This window comes from Vicugna pacos, chromosome 36, assembly GCF_048564905.1.
Source record: "Vicugna pacos chromosome 36, VicPac4, whole genome shotgun sequence".
Classification (NCBI taxonomy): Eukaryota; Metazoa; Chordata; class Mammalia; order Artiodactyla; family Camelidae; genus Vicugna; species Vicugna pacos.
The window spans coordinates 1,029,319-1,037,808 of NC_133022.1; positions in this window are offsets into that span (position 1 = coordinate 1,029,319).

Consider the following 8,490-nt stretch of genomic DNA (forward strand, 5'->3'; position numbering starts at 1 on the left):
GCGCCAGGACCGAGGTCGGGGACCGAGCAGGGAGCGAGCGGGGCCGCTCTGGCAGCCCCGCAGCCCCACAGAGCCTCCACCCGTGCCGCGGATCTCCGGGGCCGTGGGTCCCAAAGTGGGTCCCGGAGCAGCAGCACCTGGGGACTTGTTAGACATGCAGATTCGGGCCCCCTCTCGAATCGGAAACGGAAACAGCGCGGACTGGAGCCGGCCCAGCGATGCTACCGGGAGAGCCTGCTGGAAGCACGCTGCAGTTCGCCCAGCTCCCCGCGCTGCATTCCCGGGGGGCAGGCGTGCCCGCAGGGGCAGCCCAAGCCGGGACCCGGAGCGAGCCAGCCCGAGGCCCCGGGACTGCCCAGCTTCATCCCCACCGACCCGCCTCCCAGAAGCAACACAAGACAGTCTGACTTAGAAAAACGACTCTTCCATGGGGTAGGATACAAGGCGAGTAAGTGCGCCTGCAGAGAGATTGGCGCCGGAGGAGGTGCGCCTCCGGGTCCTGTCCTAGCACGATGTCCTGAGGCCTGCCTGCCCCCCCTCCCCCCCACACACACTGCTTCCAGCTTTCCCATTAACAAAGCAGGGAGACCAGTACAAGGTGCGAGTCTGCCGGGACCCGATGAAACCGGTTGCTCCCTCTGCGCATGGCCTCAGGGCCATGCGGCTCAGCCCCCTGGCCCTGCCCACCTCGGGCTTCCACCGGGGATGCTGTCCTGCAAGATTTCCCTCCTGCTCCAACCCAGCCTGCGCTCCCTGCTCAGATGCCACCTCCCCCGGGAAGCCCTCTGGGCTGTCTGTATGAAAGCATACACTTCGAACTGCTATGCTTGACCTGAGTTATTTTTCTTCTGAGTATCATTCTATTTGTATATAGGAAATATTTTTAATATAGATTTCTAACAAGAAACAGTTTGCATGTATTTAAATGTTTATATTTATAAAGAAGTGCTTCTATGTTTGTATGTATAAATAACCAAAATGTTGTTTATATATATATGTATATATGGACATATATATAATTTTTGTTTATATTTATATTATTGTATAAATAATTGTTGGGGGGAGGGTATAGCTCAAGTTGCAGGCTTAGCGTTCACAGGGTCCTCGGTTCAATCCGCAGTACCTCCTCTAAAAATAAAATAAAAGAAAAACAAAAATACCTCCCTGGCCAAAAAAGTTTAAAAAAATTGTGAGTGGATACATTTTTAATCAGTGGAATATAAATATATAAATACATAAGTATTCAGTTACATTTGCCCATGTCTTGTGACCTTCCTGGAACGTGATCTGTGTGAGTGTGGGGCCGTTGTACGCGTCACTGGACTCCCCAGCTTCTGGGACAGCACCTGGCAGGTGGAGGCGGTGCTCTGCAAATGAAGCGTGCACTGAATGAATGAATCTCTATGTCTTCTTCCCCCCTCTAGGTTCCCCTCCCAGGGTCTTGGGAGGCCCTCCTTGCTCTGGACATCACATGGGAAAGGGTGGCCTGGGAGGAGCCAGAGCCCAGAAGTGGACTAGGGACTGTGGCCCAGATCCCGCTGAGGTCATCGTCCACGGGTCACTGGTGGCTGGAGGGGCCGGGGAAGGTGGCAGGGGAATGTGGTGGGAGGAGGGGACGGGGTGGGGGGGTGCATGGAATAGGCCAGTGCTCCTAATGGAAGTGAGGCTCAGTAATGGTATCCCAGCGAGACAGTCAACCGTGAGAAAAGTAATTAGAAGGAGGCAGTGTGCCTCCCCCAGGCTGAGGTGCAAGTTACTCTCCTGGGATGAAGGCCTGGGAACCTCTGATTCCAGGAGGGCCACCAGACACCCCACACCCAGAATTGAACAGCCCCTCTGTCCGGGAGTGGGGTGGAGGCCGAGGAGTGGAAAGAGATGTCGCAGTGAGGCAGAGGGCGGGGTCGGGCTTGCCACCAGCAGGGTGGACGGAGCTCCCAAGGCTGTTGGAGGGGAGAGTTCCCAAGGGCCGGGCCTGGCGTCTCCTGGCTCAGCTGTGGAGGAGAGGCCCAGAGCCTGGGAGGCAGGGAGCCAATTTCTCTGTTTGCAACCTGAACTACTGGCCAGGAACCCCGTAGACCCACCCATCCCTGTAGACCCACCCACCCGAAACTGTGCCACTTGGCAGACACATTCGAGTACCTGCCACAGGCTATTGTGTGCGGAGTGGAGGCAGCTGACAGAGCCAGACCAGGGAAGCAGAAGCAACAGGAAGGGGCTTAGCTCTTCCAGACGGCGAGGGAGGCTGAGAACCCGCAGTCGGTGTGGGCTGAAAGGAGACGCCAGCAGGACACCCTCCTGGGTTTACTTACCGACCTTCTAAGGCAAAGGGCGCGGTTGCAAGCAAGGGTCTGAATTCCAGGGGAAGATGTTCCTCCTTGCTTCTTCCCTGCACACACTTTTACGTTTCCCTGCGTCAACTCGCCCATTTTTAGATATTAACTCACATTAACTGTTCTATTTGGGGTGTTGTAAATATCCAGGCAGGGACATGCTGATAAATCTTTAAAAGTGGCTCCAAAAAAAAAAAAATCTTAGTTTGCAGCATTTGCCAATTTTTTTGTGGTGGAAATGCTCCCACCTTGGCCTGTCTCAAGCCACCATCATGAGGTCGGGGCAGGCAGGATTAGAGGCTTGTGACCCTTCCCTGCAGCTGCCCTGTCTCGGCCTCCAATGTTTTGCGTGAAAGTTGAACATTGTCCCTGTCACCCCCCACCTGGAGCTCGGGAGCTTGGCCGAGCCCCAGCTCAAAGGCCTGCAGCTCCCTCGCCTCCAGGCCGGGTGGGTGTCTGGAGTGCCCGAGCTTCCTTCTGGCCACCTGCAGGGAGGGGTAGGGGACAAGAGACACGCAGGAAGGCACCCTCCCGTGGAGACAGATCTGCTGAGAGCAGGGCTGCTCAAACTTGAATACACGCAAGACACTTCTGGGGATCTTGTGTGTGTTTTTTTGTTTTAATATTTTTTTAAATTGAAGTATAGTCAGTTACAATGTGTCGATTTCCTGTGCACCGTGTCCCAGTCATGCAGATACATACACGCATTTCTTTTCATATTCTTTTTTCATTAAAGGTTATTACAAGATACTGAATACAGTTCCCTGTGCTGCACGGAAGAAACCTGTTTTGTATCTATTTTTATATACACAGTGATTAACTGTATTTTTCAAAGGTCAGCCGTCCAAGTTTGTGTACACATTTTTATTCCTCTTTCGTATGTACCTAGGAGTGGGATTGCTGGACCATATGGTGACCTGGCGTTCAACCCGACAAGAAACTGCCAGACGGTTTTCATAAAGGGGTTGCACCGTTTTCCAACCCCGCCAGCAACGTATGAAGGTTCCAGGTTCCCCACACCCCCCACAACGTGTGTTACTGTCCGTCTTTGACGACAACCATCCTGCTCAGTGGGAAGTGGTCTCTCGTCGCGGCTTTGATTTACAATAAGGCGGGAAGCCCCATGAAAAGACCGGCAGGGCCCCCAGGCAGGGCCGCTGCTCTCCTGCCGGCGCCACCCGGCTCCCTGGCCCAGAGGCTCTGTCTCACTTTCTGCCTCTAATGCGGCTACCTTACCCCTAAAGTTCTATTGGTTCCCTGAGCTCACTTCTGATTGGTCCACTTCCCTAACTTCTGATTGGTCCATTTGTAGTACTTCATTTGCATGAGCTCACTCCTGATTGGTTATTTCTCTCACTCCTGATTGGGCTATTTCTACAAAGCTTGTTCCTGGTTGGTCAACTTGTTATACTTTATTTGCATATGATGTTGCAAAGTGTAAACTGGCAGCCTATAAAGGCCTGTGTAAAGTTGGAGTTGGGGTCCACAACTTGGAGTGTTAATTTTTGTGCGCCTGCTGGCGTATTAGCCTGAGTTCTCCAACTCTGCCAGTGCTGTTTGGTCTGTCGCCCGGATCCAGATTGCTGTCACAACTGAGCCGTAACACGCTTTTCCACAGCAACGTTTCTGTGACGTTGAAGAACGTTTCGTGAGCTTTTCGGCTATGCTGTGTGTCTTTTTCGGAGACCTGTTATTCGAGTCCTTCGCCCGTTTTGAAAATTAGATTGTGTTTGTATTTTCGAGCTGTGAGAGTTCTGTATGTGTTCTCCACACAAGTCCCTTATCTTAAAGGTATGTGTGATTTGCAGTTATTTTCTCCCAGGCAGTGGGTTATTCTTTCGCTCTTGCCGGTGTCTTTTGAAGCACAAAATGTTGCATTTTTGATTAAGTTCCATTAACTTACTTATTTTTCTTGTATTGCTTGTGCCATATCTAAGAAATTATTGCCTAATCAAAGGTCTGTTTGTAGGGAATTGCAGTCTATTGACCATCCTTTAAAAAAAAAACGATTATAGTATATTTTTTAATAATTTATGGGTAATGCCAAGGGCAGAAAAAATTGGGAAATAGCTGTCAGGTGTCTTCAGGGACTTGTGCCCCCTCCTTCTGCAGCTTATTTTTCAACTGAGAGCTCTTAAAAATAGCTCTTTGGAGACTAGTCTGTTGCTCCTTCTCTGGGCTAGTTCCATCTGAATAAGCTACCAGACATCAAATCCAAGGCATGGAACCCACAAAGTGGTGTCAGGTATTAGCCACTGAGGGGGAAGTGGCAGGGGAGGGGTTCTCATGCCCGGGAGTCCTGAAGCCTCTGTCAAGGTCATACGTTCCCCCAACCCAGAGAGTCGCTCAGCAGAACAGAAGCCAGAACAGGAACCGAGATGGCTGAAACGGATGCCTGGTTCTGGGCTGTTCCTGGGTGAAGCCTTGGGTACACCGAGTCAAAATCACAGCTCTGTAGGCTGACTCAGCCCCCGTCCCCATCCCTGCCTGGTGTCTCTTGGACCCACCGCCAGCACTTCCCCACGGACTCTCTGCTTCTGTCTCATCTAGTAACCATAGACAAATACCTATAGATTGAATTATTAACCATATTTAAAGTCCACATTTAAGGACAGTTACCAGGAGCAAAGCACTGTGGTAAATTCCTTAATGCTAATTACAGGATTTTTTTTCCGACTGCACATACACCTTATATTGCATGTAAATACATATTTACAGTCTGCTGCACAATTTTTAGTTTCCATATATGTGCTAATAATTGTTTCTAAGAACAGATTAGAGATTTAGCTTTTTAAACATACGTAGTTATCAAAGGAATAAAGCCAACTACAAAATAAGAACAAAATGTGGTTTTCCGATCGTAAAGGACACTCAGATGTGCTTACAAGTATTCAAGAAATTAATCGTCTTAGTCACAAATGATAATTAGTTCATTTGTGTCATTATTATTACTGCTATTATTTTTTCGATTCTGCATATGGCATTTTTCTTTTAAAGTGTTTTAGGGATGAAGAAAAAAATTTAAAGAATTTGGAGAGTTAGTCAAGTCACCTACGGGGACACAGAACAAGGATTTGAGCCCAGGAAAGTTTACCCGAGAACCATTTTTCTCTGCCACTTTGCAAACACAAGGGCTTGAAATCTGTGCTTCACACCCAGGTCCCCTGCGAACCATTCAACACAGAGCAGTCGCCGTGTCTTGTGTTTGTCGGCAAATGTGTGCAGGACTCACCGCCAAGCAGCCCGTGGGGAGAACGTGTGGGTCTGACCAGCCTGCTCCGTTGTCATGAAACTTGTGTTTTCGTGTCCAGCTGTCCTAATTTGTTTCCTGGTGAGATCCATACCCAGGGCTGTTTTTGTTAAAGGGAAGCATCTCTTGGGCTCTTGGCCGAGACATTCAGCCCCTGAATTTATGTAAGTGCACCTCCCTGATCAGCCCTTACAAGGATTATGCAGTGGGGTTTAAGATTCCTTGCAGTGTTTTCTAGAAATATGAGCTCTTCAGGACATGCATCCTTGGAGGTTGGGCTGGAGAGGATTTTCTGACTTCTTAACAAAGTGTGTTCTGTCTTACGCACGATTTTGCCTTCGAGAACTTGGCAGGTTTTAAGCCAGGTGAACGAGCAGAACACGCTGGTTTACCAGTAAGAGAACCGCTCTCATTTCAGTCGCATTCCGTCCTGATGGCGTTCCTCAAACCAAAGCTGGGGTCAGCCGCGTCCCGTACCGTGTCACACTTTCCTGGGTGTTAAAAACTCTGTTACCAAGCACGGTCCAGCCAATGAAATATAATGACACTTCTGAATTTCAGGTTTCTGGGTTTGAATATTAGTGGTCTGTTGTGTCCACCTATGGCCTGCTTCTCAAGATGATTTCATCTTTTTAGTGTGTCTGTGGGCTGCTTTATTAAAGAGGAGAAAGAGGAAGGAGTGGTGGGTTCTGGATTCTTGCATTCCCAAACATTTGCTCCAGAGGCGGGCTTCCTGCTGGCACCAGCGCTGTGTTTACCTCCAGCCTGAGGCCAGTCTGGGTGGACAGGGGGAGCTGCCCGGGGTCACAGCTCCCGGGGAGCCTCCTGGAAGCCACTCATCCTAAGGGTGGAGGGGAACACACACAGGAGAAGCTCACGGAAAGGAGCAGCTGTGTCATCAGCAGGGTGGGGGGTTCTGAGCCTCACACAGTGTCACGCTGCAGACAGGGACGCGGCCCAGACCTCGGGGACACTTGTGACTCTAGCAGGTCTAAGAGGCAGGAGTGTCTGAGCTGCTGCGCTTTGAGATACAGGGTGAAGGAAGGTCGGGGCTGCAAGGTGACTGTCACACCAGCACTGAGAAGGGACAGAGCTGCAGGAGGGAGCCCAGAGTGAGGGCGGGGGGGGGGGGGTGCAGCACGGGGGCAGGACCACCACCCAATGTGCACAGCACGAGAGCACTCTCGGGGGAGTCCCCGAGCTCTAGATGGCTTGGAGTCTCTTAGGGGTCGTGGGATAGAGGCAGAGGGACATTGTCTTTTGTTCCAACTTCATTGAAATACCATTGACATCCAACACTGTGTAAGTTTAAGGTGTGCATCGAAGTGACTTGATGTATGCATACGTTGCAAAATGGTTACCACAATGAGGTCGGTTAACACATCTCTCACCTCACATCGTCACCATTTTTTATCTGTGTGATGAGAATTTTCCAGATCTCCTCTCTTGGTAATTGTCAAATATTCAATAAAGCATCATTAACTGTGGTCACCAGGCGGTATGGTCCACTCTCAGAACTTCTTCAGCCCATGCCTGGAAGATGCACTCTTTGACTACTTTCCTGTTTCCCCGCCACCCCTGGTGGTCGCCGGTCGGTTCTCCGTTTCTGCGACTCCATTTATAATAAATAAGGGAGATCATTACGGCATTGATATTTCTCTGTCTGACATACGTCACTTAGAACAATGCTCTCAAGCGTCGCCCATGTTGTATGATGCAAGATAGCGATCCAGTTTCACCCTTCTGCAGGCGGCTGTCCAGTTTCCCCAGTGCCATTTACATAGGACTCTGTCCTTTTGCCTTGCATATCCTTGGCCCCTTTGTCATAAATGAATTAACCATCTCCCTGTGGGTTTACTTCTGGGCCCTCAATTCTGCCCTACGCATGGAGCTGTGTGTCTGCTCTCACGCTAATGCCATACTGTTTTAATTGTTGTAGCTTTGTGATACTGTTTGAAATCAGCGAGCATGATGTTGAGAGCTTACTTCTTCTTTCTCAAGCTTGTTTTGGCTTTTCAGGGCCTTCGGTGGCTACAGACGAACTGTAGGATGGATTGTTCCATTTCTTTGGAGAACGGCACTGGGATTTTGATGGAGATTGCATTGAATCGTAGATTGCACTGAGCTGCATGCACATTTGAACAGTATCAACTCGTCTAGTCCATGAGCAAGGAATATCTTTCCAGTGATCTGTGTCTTCTTTCATTCATTAATGTCTTGCAGTTTTCAGTATACAAGCCTTTCATTTCCTTGGTTAAATTTATGGCTAGGCATTTTATTTTCTGTAGTGCAATGTTCAGTGGGATTGTTTGCCTAACTTCTCTTTCTGATCGTTTATTATTGGGTTAAAGAAACACCACAGGTTTTGTGTACTAATTTTGTAACCTGCAACGTTTTTACTGAATCCATTTATTAGTTGTAACCGTTTTGGGATGGAGTCTTTAGGGTTTTTGCTATACCGTATTATGTCATCTGCAAATAGAGACCTTTTTGCTTCGTTTCCAATTTGAATGTTCTGTTGTTGTTTTTGTTTGTTTTGCCTAATTACTCTGACTGTGCTGAATAACAGTGAGGGCAGAGGCGACCTTGTCTTGCTCCTGATCTTAGGGAGAATCCTTTTGGCTTTTCACCGCTGAGCATCATGTCAGCTGTAGGCTTACCATAGATGGCTTTTGCTACATGAGGTATGTTCCCTTTATACCAACTTTGTTGAGAGTTTTATCGTGAATGGGTGTTGAATTCTGTGGAACACTTCTTCTGTATCTATTGAAACAATTATGTGATTTTTACTATTTATTCTGTTAATGTTCTTTTTTCTATTGCAGGATCCAATCCAGGGTCCCACACTGCATTTATTTGCTACGTCACTGTAGCCTCTTCCAATGTGGTGGTGCCTCCATATTATGATAA